Here is a 12338-nt window from a genome sequence, read left to right as displayed (position 1 = left end):
TATCCCTAAAACTATCGCGTTGTACATCCATGTAATGATACACTGGGATAAAGCATAATCCTTATGAAACAAGCATCTTCAAGGAAGTGCCTTTTCCCAGGAATATTTAATAAATAACTACACTTAGAAGATGATATGTTTAGCCTTGCATCACTTTATATTTCATTTTTCTGAGGTAGAAAGTTAGACATAGTAAGGATGTCCAAAACTGCAAAGCAAATCCTGTTTGCTTGGTCTGAATGCAACAGTTAAAAGCCGGGTCAATCTAACTCCTGATTTTGTAATTCTAAGTACATAAAATTGTATTTCATAACGTGGTCCCATTTTTATGTTAATTTAAGTATATGAAAATATAATGATTAGCTTTTACCTATGACAAGTCACTGTTATTTAAAGAAACAGCATTTTATATATCATCCCTCCTGAAAAGTGTAAGTAGTGATTTACACATAGCCACAGAACATATAGTTATTGCAAACATTCACCATTTTCTCCTTAATTATTACCACTAACAAATATGGTGACCATTGATCATGTACAATCATGTATTATTACACAGTCTTCATGACCATTTGCTTTCAGAATTTTCAGAACTGTAACATGTGTACAAATGGAGGCATCATGACAACTGATTAAAGCTCCCACGTTCATTAAGGTAATACGTTGTCACAGCTGAGGTGAGACCCGGGCAATTTAGAAACAGCATATTTCACTACTATATACAGAGCATTTGCCGGTACCTTTCCAGAGGAAAATATCCCTAATACTGACGTTGTTTAGTAACACATCATTAATCTCATTTTACATTCGTTATCACCTCATTATTTAGTTTTGCAACTCCAACACTCCCAGTCTCACCTTCTTAGATACTGTTCCCCAATGAGAATAATATGTAAAGACTCAATCTGACTTCATGCTGCTCTTTAGTCTAGAAAAATGTACTTTCAAAGAAAGTTAAAATGCAAACAGGCCCACTTAGATTAAGCATTGGGATGGTCAACCTCTATCATCAACTTGATATCAACGCTACCTAAGGGGAAGAGCCTCTAGGAGCACCTGTGAGGGTTTATCTGGGTTAGACCAGCTCTGTCCACACCTGTGGGGATTATCATTTTTTCTTTTCTTTTTTTTTTTTTTAATTATAATTCATTCAGATTCATCCCAGGTGTTATCCCCTCACTTGTATCTTCCCATTCTCCCCTCCTTCCCTCTTTTGCCCTATTCCTCCCTCCCCTAAACTTCTGACAGAAGGAGACCTCCTCCCCCACCATATGAGCTCAGTTTATCAGGTCTCATCTGCATAGCCTGGGTCCCCTTCCTCTGTGTGTCCACCGGGCCTCCTCATCAAGGGGAAGTGATCAAATCCGGGGCACCTGAGTTCATGTCAGAGGCAGTCCCTACTCTCCCCACAACCATGGAGAGTGAGCTGTCCATTGACTAGGTCAGAATGAGGGGTCTAGATTTACTGCAAACATTGTCCTTGGTTGGTGCGGGAACCCCTAGGTCCAGATCCCCAGGCTTCGATGGTCTCCTTGTGGGGCTCCTGAACCCTCTGGGTCCTTCTATCCCCCTATTCTCCCATCCGCTCTCACCTGGAGTTCCAGTATCTGTTCCAATCCCCCACTGATTGTAGACTCTCAGAGGACATCTATGTTGTACTAATATCCACTTATAAGTGAGTATATGTCATGCGTGTCTTTCTAAGGAAAACTTGAAATTTGCAGGCAAATGGATGGAACTAGAAATGATCATCCTGAGTGTGAGGATTATCTTGATTACACCCACAGAAATAGAAAGACCTGCCCCAAAGAGGGTGGCAGCATTCCCTAGGCTTAGAAGCAGAACAGCCTGTGAGGGAAAAGGTGAGCCGAACACCAGCTCAAGTCACTGTCACTCTGCTTCCTGGTTGTAGATGCAATGTGACCAGCTCTCTCTGGCTTCTTCACCATGCTTTCCTGCTATGGCGGACTGAACCAGCCACCGGGAGTCTTCCTGCCTTCTTCACCTGACTGAGGTCCAGGCCATGACAATGGGGGGGGGGGGGGGAGAAGAAAAGAAGAAAAGAAAACAAACAACTAGGGCAAACACAAAACAAGTATTTTTAAAGAAGTTTTCACAGTTGAACCTGCTTTAACTTTGTGCTGTTGACAGTAGGATACCCCATTTCCTTTGTGACTTACTCGAACCCCCTGCATGGTGCTCTAATGATCAGTACAAGGTTTTTCTCCCAACAGCTGGATCTGCGGCACTTTCGTGTGAATCACCTTCATCTTCAAAAGTCTCCCAGAGTTGTCATTTGTGACACTTACACTTGTGTTATTTTTAGATTCACTGTGCTTCTCACTCTTAAGCTATTCAGGGAGTAAGTGAAGAACTTCCTCAGTGGGGTCCATGTCAACCTACGTAACTGCTAAAGCAGACCCTGAGGAGCTTCGTGAAGAAACTAGCTAAGCTGGCCTGCCTCCATTTCTTCACTTTCTACAATTTGTTTTAACCAAAGAGAAGAAATCTTGCACCGCTTTTGTCTCCTGGCCCCAATCTCTTCTCTTAGCACTTAATGTTTTGTGATCTGGCTGAGGGACACAGTGCCTGGGTGTAACACTTGTTTTTTTTCTACTCACACCCTCCGTTTGGCTTCTCGGGTCCAAGTATTTCTCAGAATAGTTGTCTCAAAGAGCCACTCACCATAATTGAAAACAAGCTATTTTAAATGAAACTTAAACATGGCTAGGGAACAGATGTTTAGTTCAAGGTCATGACATGTGGGGCAGATTGGGGGAAAGTAGCAATATGACGAGAAAACTCAAATCTGAGCTATCCTTCGGCAAAAGCAACTTAGAAGCAGGAATGCTTGGCAAGCAAAAGCACAGACTCCCTAATTATGTTTCAGGCCGAAGAAAATATTAATAGGTAGGATAACATATGAATTAATAGCTTGTTCAAAATAAAAATTAAATATCCTTGGCATCAAGTGATAAAAGATACAAGACTTGAGTTTTGTGTGTGTCTATGCTCATTATAGCAGAAAAGATATTTTATAAGTTAATATTGCCTAAGGTTTAAGTCATTTCCACGATTGGACTTTTCTGTTACTCTCCTGGGAACCTGGGTGGTAACAACAGTACGAGTTAGAGGTGGGAAGGATTTCAAATAAACCCCTTTGAGGTCTCTGAAACCATTTCGATTTAGGCATGTATAGCTTGATGAGACTCATGGTGGACTTTGTGGGTTCTTGGACATGAAAGCAGCAAATGACTGACAAGGTGGTGACCTTCTGTAGAGGGCTTTGCAGGGCAATAAAATGACTAAGTCCCCAGCTGTGTGCGTGTCAACTGGTGAACCTCAGAAATAGGGTCAATGGCCAGAGAGAAAGACTTAATTTTATGTAGGTTAAAAAAAAAGGAGGAGAACACATGGTGAGGGTAGAGATATGACCAAATGTGGACTGGGCTCCAGGCCTTCAGGTATGGGGAGTCTGGAGACCAGAACCTGGCTGGTCTCTTAAACAGGGGAACGGAGAAAGCAATGGCACAGAAAATCACTAACAACCCGAGCATGGCTGTAGCGCCTAGGGCTGGGACTATTTCAGGCCAATAATGAGCTTTCAGGCTTGTATACTCTTTTATTTGGCTTTCCTTCAGGAAGCCCAAGGCACTGATCATTAGGAAGCAGACACTGCACCTCAGGCTTGTTTGTTTTAGTTTTTCTTGCCAAGATGAATTGTTCATTGGAATATAAGGGACTCTCTCTCTCTCTCTCTCTCTCTCTCTCTCTCTCTCTCTCTCTCTCTCTCTCTCTCTCTCTCTCTCTCCCTCTCCCAGTCTCTCTCTCACCACCCCTCTCTCTCTCCCTTTCCCCCCTCCTTTCCTTCTTTTCTCTAGATAAATTGTTTAAAATAATAAAATGTGTACAATGTGTCGACTGGGATCGAGGTGCATAAAGGGAAAGGGACATTCATTAGAGAATGCTATACCACCTTGATGATTGGCAGAAAACAAATGAGCCTGAGCAACATAAACAAATCCCAGATTGCTGTGTGGTGAAGCTGATTCCCTTACTAAAATGTCAAACTGGTGTTGTGTGTAGTCCAGTTGTTTGGTTTGTCTGCAGGGTGAAATTGGACAAGCCAGGAGGCAATCTACTTCCTAATGCCAGTGCTCAGTTGGTGAGGCCATTGGCTTGTCCTTGCACCTGCCTGCCATTAACCATTCCAGGGACTGTGTGTCACTGTGGAAATATTCACCAGTGGATAACAGGATGGGAGTTCTGAGATATGAAAATGCTAATGGCTTGTGGGTGTCATGTTTTGCACAGACTTCCAGGTCATCCGGCATGGTGTATCAGTGTGGCGGGCTCTTGTTTTTCATGGGAGACTTTGGATTTAGTAACATTTAAAGAAATAGTTCTGTTTCCTTCCATGCAGCGTTTGTCATAAAAAGGTTAGTTTACCTTTTTGTCCCTATTTCTATTGAAATTGCCCCGAGTGTGATTTGGAGTACTGAAGAGATGAGAAATCTGGATCAAATAATTTTTAAAAAATAAAATGAGGAGCTGGAGAGATGGCTCAGTGGTTATGAGCATGTACCACTCTTCCGAAGGAACCAAGTTCAGTTTCTAGAACTATCATCTGTAACTCCAGTTCTAGGATTTCTGTGGCTAACTTCTGACCTCCACCAGTACTGCACACACATGGTACATATACAAACATGCGTGCAAAACACTCAGGCCCATAAAATAAAAATAAATCTTTAGCGCCCCCTACACAGATGTACCTGGTAGGCAGTTCAGGCTTCATGTGGGCGCTCTAGTAAGGGCAGCGGGGGCTCTCTCTGACATGGACTCTTTTGCCAACTTTTCAATTGCTTCCTCCCGGCAGGACGGCCTGGCCAAGCCACAAGGGAAAAAGACATATTCCATCTTGATGTGACTTGATGAGCTGGGGTGGATGGGAAGGGGCTCCCCTTGTCTGAGGAACAGGCGAGCGGAAGGGGGAGAGGAACGGAGGGTGGGGCCTGGAGGTGAAGAGGGATGGGCTGTGACTAGGATATAAAAGTGAATAAAATATAAAAATAAAATAAGATATACCAAAAGGGGCATTCTTTGCAGATGGAGACTTCCGTGCTCTGTAATGAAGAACCCTTGGAGGTTTCTGTAACTGATCAGGAAGGGTTGAAATCAATGCTAAAAGGCATGAAGGTATTTGCTGAGGACCACAGTTCAAGTTTGACTAATACTTTTGCAAAGGCTGAAACAATTGAGTTCCACAAATCAGAGGAGCAACTTTGTCCTGAAGGTTTCTTTTAATTGAAGCTCTTTTTAATTGAACTGCCGCATTGCCTTAATTACTATGTTTCCCCTAGTTCTTGTGACAAACACCCCATTGACCCTAACTCCAGCAATCTCCAGTTCAGTGGTGTAAAATTACCAATGTTGAAAGGAGACAGAAGCACATTAAGAAAGACCTTAAAGATAAGATTAGTTCTTGAGGGCTGATGCACAATGACTTCCCAACAAATTATACTGCAGAAATTCAAGGTGAGCACACATCTTTTCTTTCACAGTAGGTTTATCAGACCTGGGAACACATAAGTGCTTTTGTAGCTCAAGATGATAAATTAATATTCTATAGTTATTTATATCATCCTCCTCTTTTTTATCTCCCTGATTATTATCACTCTCCTATCTTTTTTAAACTTTGTTTTGTTGTTGTTGTTGTTGTTGTTTTTAATGTAAGAAGCTCTTTCCCTAACAGTTCTATCAAGACTGGCATCTCAGACATCTCTGGTCCTCAGGGTTGGCAGTCAGTAGGCAGTCAGGAGTATCCCAGCCCGTGGACATTCAAAGAGCCAGCAATTGCATTACGTAGTTTCCAGGACTATTTTCTACTGATGTTGATGCATTGTCAGCATTTTACGTGAAGTGAAAAGTGTACCCTGCTTCTTTCTGCCCTAGGCCTACACGCACACATCTTTTCCAATGAACAGCATAGGTGTTAACACTCCTAGAAAGTGTAAAAAAAAAACCATGAATGTGCCACAGTGAAAAAAAAAAAAGTGTTGTCAGTTTATTTAGCCTTTGAATGTTTTACTTGGCTTAAAGTGAAGCAAACTATCAGGGCGAAGCACAGTAGTTGGATCTGTCTACCTGCACATAAGATTAAAGTTCTGAGAAAATAATGTATGTTTTCTACAAAGCAAGTGTTTGTCTTCTACCACACAACCTCCCATTTCTTATGATTTAGTAGAGTAATGAGCTATGAATCAATAGTATTAGCTTTACCATTTAACTGTTTAATACTTCCAGTCCCATACTGACAAGATAATGCCTGGCCTTCTGGATATGGGCCCTGCGTCACTTTCATATGGGACTTCCATTATAGCAGACAATATTTAGATCATTGAACGGTGCTATAGACTGGGATTCAAATTGATCTCTTTTCACCACGGCTACTTTCTTGAAAAACTAATTTTCCCATGACTGTAGTCTCAGGATACCTGCCATTTATTGATTTCATTCAGGGATCCCACACTGACAGTTTTGTGGTGCATTAATATGGACTTTCCGAGGGAAACACAGTAGTCAGCAAACTGTGAGCCATCAGCATTACGCACCATCTCAACCCATGTGAGGTAAGGGGTACAGTGAGAAGACAGCAGCCATACATTTTCCTGAGTTTAGTAAACATGGGGCTAAAGGGAGACTACCACTATCAAACATTTCCCTAGGCTTCCAGTCCAGAATCATGAAAGCACGTGTCTTTCTACAGACTGTGTGGTTTTGTTACGGAAGTACCGGGACATGTATGCAGCCATAGTCACCTTCCTTTTATTTCATTGAACATGTTCTTTAATATATATTTCTGAGAATTTTAATTTATTTTTTCATTTCTTTGTTGTTTCAATTTATTTTTAATTTATATATTGACTTTACATCCCGGTCATAGCCCCCTCCCTCCTCTTCTCCCATTCCTTCCCCTTGTCCTCAGAAGAAGGGAGCCCTCCCCCAAGAACCCACCTCAGCACAAGTCACATCAGGACTAAGTTCAGTACTTTATATGATTTCCACCCTTCCCTTTCCTTCTCCAACTTACTCCATGTCTCCCATTCATGTTCAAATCCAAGACCTTTTCTTCTTTAATTGCTACTCACATTTATTGTTCGTGTATGTGCACACACACACACACACACACACACACACACACACACATGTGCACGCATATGCATCTACTGAGCCCATATAGTATTGCTCATGAGTATATATGTTTAGGACTGACCACTTGCAATTAGCTAACCTATCAGGAGGCTTGTCCCTGGAGAAGATGGATTCCCTGCCCCAGCAGCCATTGACTGCATGTAGGTGTTCATCTACGCTTGAGGCATTGTGAGATTTCCCACATCCGTGTTTTGGTTTCTGTATATGGAAAACTGCAGCTTTAACTTGCACTTTTTAACTGCTGTGTGGTATTTATTATCATTCCTCTTGTGTGCATAGATTTTCTTGGTGTATATTTCCATTCTTGTAAGCATTGTAAGCATTCTTTCAAGAGTAGCTCTTGTCTAAATAGCTGGTGCACACACATAAGAGCATCCTTGTGTGCATTCAGAGGAAAAGCTCTCCTCCGTGGGTATTTTAACTCAGTAGGTATTGCCATATAGATTTCCAAAGGAAGACTAACAATTTGCTCTCTTAGAAATAGTGGCTGTTCTCTGTGTTTCTATATATTCATCAGTCCTTAATATTTTTATACTTAAATATATTCTGCCAAACCAGTTGCTATGAGATATAGTTTCAAAGTATGTATGAATTGCATTTTCTTTTCTTTCTTTCTTTTTTTTTTTTTTTTTTTTTTTTCTAGACAGGGTTTCTCTGTGTAGTCTTGGCCATCCTGGACTCACTTTGTAGACCAGGCTGGCCTCGAACTCACAGCAATCTGCCTGCCTCTGCCTCCCGAGTGCTGGGATTAAAGGCGTGCACCACCACGCCCGGCTCAACATTTTCTTGATATTTTATAAGAGTTATGTGGCCTTGAGTCTACTTTCCTGTGAATGACCTATGATCTTTTTGTTCATTTCCCTCCACTGTTGCTTGTGTTTCTTTCATAGACACAGAGGATTATTTTCAATGTTGGGTGCTAATCCTGTGCTTTCGTCATTGCCAATATTTTCTTGCAGTGTCTATTTACCCATTATTTTTCACTATGCTGGTATAGGAAGATTTTAACATGGTCCTATTTGTATCTTTTTGCCTGGTGTACTTTTAGCAAAAGGATATTTTGCTATCACAGTTTATAAAGAAATCTTATTAAATACTTTTAATGAGAGTAAAGTATTTTTAATATCCTCCTTTTAATCCCCTAAATTAATTTGGAGATGATATATTATAAAATAAAAATTGCATTTAATTATTTTTGCACAAAGGGAACAATATGGCTCCATTCCAGCCTTCACCCAGTGTAAGGCCGTGTCTCTGCTATATGCTAAATTCTTATATTTGCTTATTTCCCCTGTAGACTTTTCACTTTGCTGCATTAAATCTTTTCTCCCCAAGTTAACACAGCACTGTAATTACTGTATGTTTTGCATATACATATATTACCATGTGTGTTGTGTTCTCTCAAAGGCTAAGTCCCATATTCTTGTCTTCTCTCTCTCTCTCTTCCTCTCTCTCTCTCTTTCTCTCTCTCTCTCTTTCTCTCTCTCTTTCTCTCTCTCCCTCTCTCCAGTGTCTCAGGGCCTCACTGTGTAAGTCTGCCTGTCTCACTATGTGTGGGTCAGGCTGGCCTCAAATGCACAGAGCTCTCCCTGCCTCGGCATCTCAGTGCTACGATTAACATCCTGTACCATCATGCCGTTGTTTATTCCTTATAATTGTCTCGGCTGCTGCTGAATCTTTACTTTTCACTAAGCATTTCAGTAATCATTGTTCTAGATTTATGAAACAGTGCACTGAGATCAGTGTGAGAAATGCAAGCATACACGCTAGACTGGGAAAGAATCGGCTCCTTCTGACGTTCAGTGTCCATATCCACAAGCACGGAGTCGGCTAGAAACCTGCCATTTTATTTTGCGCATGCTTCCCTTTTGCAGGTCTTTTGTTTGACTTATTGCCATGTAGTTTATCATTTTGTTGATCTCGTTTCATCATATATTTGAAAAAAAATGCTCTAAATGACAATTCGGTTGTTGGCTTTCCTGTGTTTATTGATAAGATTGATGGGACACTTATGAAAGTCTTATTATGCTTTAAGACTTTGTTTTAAGTTTCCTGTTAACTTTCTTTGTTAGAAAATTACCCTCTGTCACACTCATTGCCTTTTCCTTACTGTTCACTTAGAAAGGACAGCCTGGAAAAGGTTGCCTAGAAGAGATGGTCTCAGCCCCCTTGCCTCTGCACTGACTTTATAGGAATGTCTCTGTGTAATAATTAGCACGATTTGATGCAGATGAAATTTGCTAGGGACAGCAGTGCTTTCCCATTAGCAACTTGCCGAGGGCTTTATCAGAGGGCATTAAACTGCAGGACAGCTGTTCTCAGCCTTTGAGATGACTATGCATGTTTTCTTCCTCCTAGCCTGTCAGCATGGAGAGCTGCGCTGCTCTCTTGCCGTGTAATATTCAGTCTTCTCTGACTGAATAACCAACCCTACATGGACCATGTGCATATGCAGATTATTATAGCAGAGTACTTGGCATTCTGTGTCATTCTTCACATTGTTTCTTCTGTTTTTCTAATGTTTAATGTAGACTTTTTTGTACTTTATGTTCGTGAGATTAGCTCTGTATTTTATTCTTGTAATGTTTGTGCTGGATTAAGCGTCAAAATTATATTAGATTTGTACTTCTGCAAGAATGGATCTTGCTCTCATTCTATTTCCACAAACAGTTCAAGTAGGATAGGAATGATAGACGCCTTAAAGGATCAGTGAGATGCCAGTACTATGAAACTCACTCCTAGTTTTGTTGTATGTGAAAAGGCATCTGCTACTGGACAATTCTAGCCAGTATATCCTATCGAACCAATTCCACATACACATTATCTATAACAAATAATAACCACAGGTTTCTGTAAGTGTATAGAGCCTCCTCTGTAAATTCATTGGCATAAATTTTATTGGATTCTCTTAAGTGTGTTTAAGTCTCAGCTATGTTTGAAATTTTGTTTCTTTAACCATTTCTCTTCTTTCTTATATCAGTAGTGTTTGTTTGTATATTAAGAGATGTTTTTGTGGTTGGTTTCTAAGAATCGTTTTTTTTGTTTTTGTTTTTGTTTTTTCTATTTATCAAATTTCTAACCCTGCATTTTTTTTTGTAGCTATTTTGGCTATAGAGAGTTCAGTTAGTACCATGACTTACCAAAGATGGAGATGGTTTCAACATTAGTAAAGAAAATCTCCTTCCATGTAGTTTCTGTGTAATTCTCAACAATTACCTAAATCTTTGGGCACATTTTTTTCTGCAACAGTTTACTCCTTGGCTCCATTGTGGAATTGGATTTCTGGATATTCCTAGTTCTTGTTAGTGGACCATGACATTCAGATGTCAAAGCAACAAGGTTGCCTGTTCACTGGGTTAGAGAGTTGTTTTTCAGATGAAGTACAGAGCACATGTCATCTAAGCCACAGCGTTGGATGCTGCACACATCCGTAAAGCACACACAAAAGCATTTCTACCTGTAGGTTGAAAGCCATGCTCTCAAACCGACCCTTTGTCTGGTTCTCTTCCAGCAGCAGAGGGCTTATTTCTCTTCTCTTCTCTCCTTATAGATCTTTACCCACTCGTGAGAAAGCAGATTCCTATTATGTTTGATGCATTTAACTGGTCCCTTTGTCACTGTGGCAGTACTGGCCAGGGTTTACCCATTCCCACTCCTAAATTCAGACAGCTAATGACAAGCCGCCCCACCCCCGCCACTTGGGAAAATTCTTTCCCTTTTCATCATGCTCAGGTTCCAAAACTCTCACTTGGGGACATCTCTTTTCATGTTCATCCTTTTTTTTCATCTTCTTTAGGATTCCAGCCCCGCTCTGTGGTCCTCTTCTGCGTAGAGGCCTTCCATACTTGGTTCTACTTCTGCGCCTTAGACACAGACACCACCGCTAAGATCTCCTCAAGTGGAACGGCATCCTGAACAGACATCTTCCTCAGCAGGCTTGGCCCTGTCAGACGCCTTGCTCAGGTCCCAGCACACATCCCCAGATCTTCATTCGGTTCCAAGCCCCCTGTAGAAGCCGTCCTACTCCTGGTTCTGTGCTAACGCCTCCTATCAGCCCACCTCCTGGACGCTGTACACTTCTGAGTACCTCCAGTCCTCACTTTTATGCATTTTTCTGCTCATCAGGATCTCCTCCTAGTAAGCAACATGAGCCTGGGGTCTGGTTTAACATCCCTGGCCATTTCCATATTCAGTTCAATGAAAAAAAATTCCACTCTTGGTGATGAGTCTCCTCTGTCACTTATTTCATTGTGGGTGAAGACACAAGAGCCTTGTCTGACGTAGGGGAGTTAAAACAGTGATTTCCCAACCTCAGGGACATTTCCAGCAGAGCAATGTAGTACGACTTTGGTAAGCTCAGATTTATCTTAATGGCTTCCCTAAAATAACGTGATGTGGATGGCTGCCTCTTACCAAAGGCCACTCTGCTACTTATAACAGAGCAGCTTAGTAACAGGAACTGCAGCTGTAGTTTTTGACTGCTGTAGTTTTGTAGCTGTAGTTTGAGCACCTTGTTAAAGCGAATGTTAAGTTAGTATGTTAAAATAATTAATTACTTGGGAATTTATCTTATTTGAACCAAATCAGTTTTCAAATTTTAAATTTATTCTTCTCTTACACATTACACCCCAATGCAGTTGTCCCCCACTGCTCCCAGTGCCTCCTTCCCACCTCATTCTCACCCCCAGATACACTACTCCTTTCCCCTTCAGAAAAGAGCAGGCTGTGTTCCTGTGTGCAAATGTGTGTGCATACATGTGCAAATCAGAGACAACCTTCGGAGTTGGTCCCCACCTTCTACCCTGTTTGAGATAAGCGCCCCACTGTCTCTTTCTTTCACAGCATGAGGCAGGCTACCTGGCCTGTGGGCTTCTGGGAATTGTCTTGCCTCTGTTGCCTATCCCCCTGTTGAATGCTGGGGTTATAGATGCCAGTACCACCACGTGGAACTCTACATCCATTCTGAGGATTCAAACTCACGTCCTCATGCTAGCACGACAAGCTAGTTATCCATTGAACTGTGTCTCCGGCCTGTTTAATCCATAGTTTCATATAAAAGCATAAATATGTGACAAGAGCTTATTATAACTTTATTGTGCATCTAGGTAATAAGATTTGGAATAAGG

The sequence above is a fragment of the Acomys russatus genome, chromosome 12 (genome assembly GCF_903995435.1).
Source record: "Acomys russatus chromosome 12, mAcoRus1.1, whole genome shotgun sequence".
Lineage (NCBI taxonomy): Eukaryota > Metazoa > Chordata > Mammalia > Rodentia > Muridae > Acomys > Acomys russatus.
Note: the sequence above shows the minus strand (reverse complement) of the source record.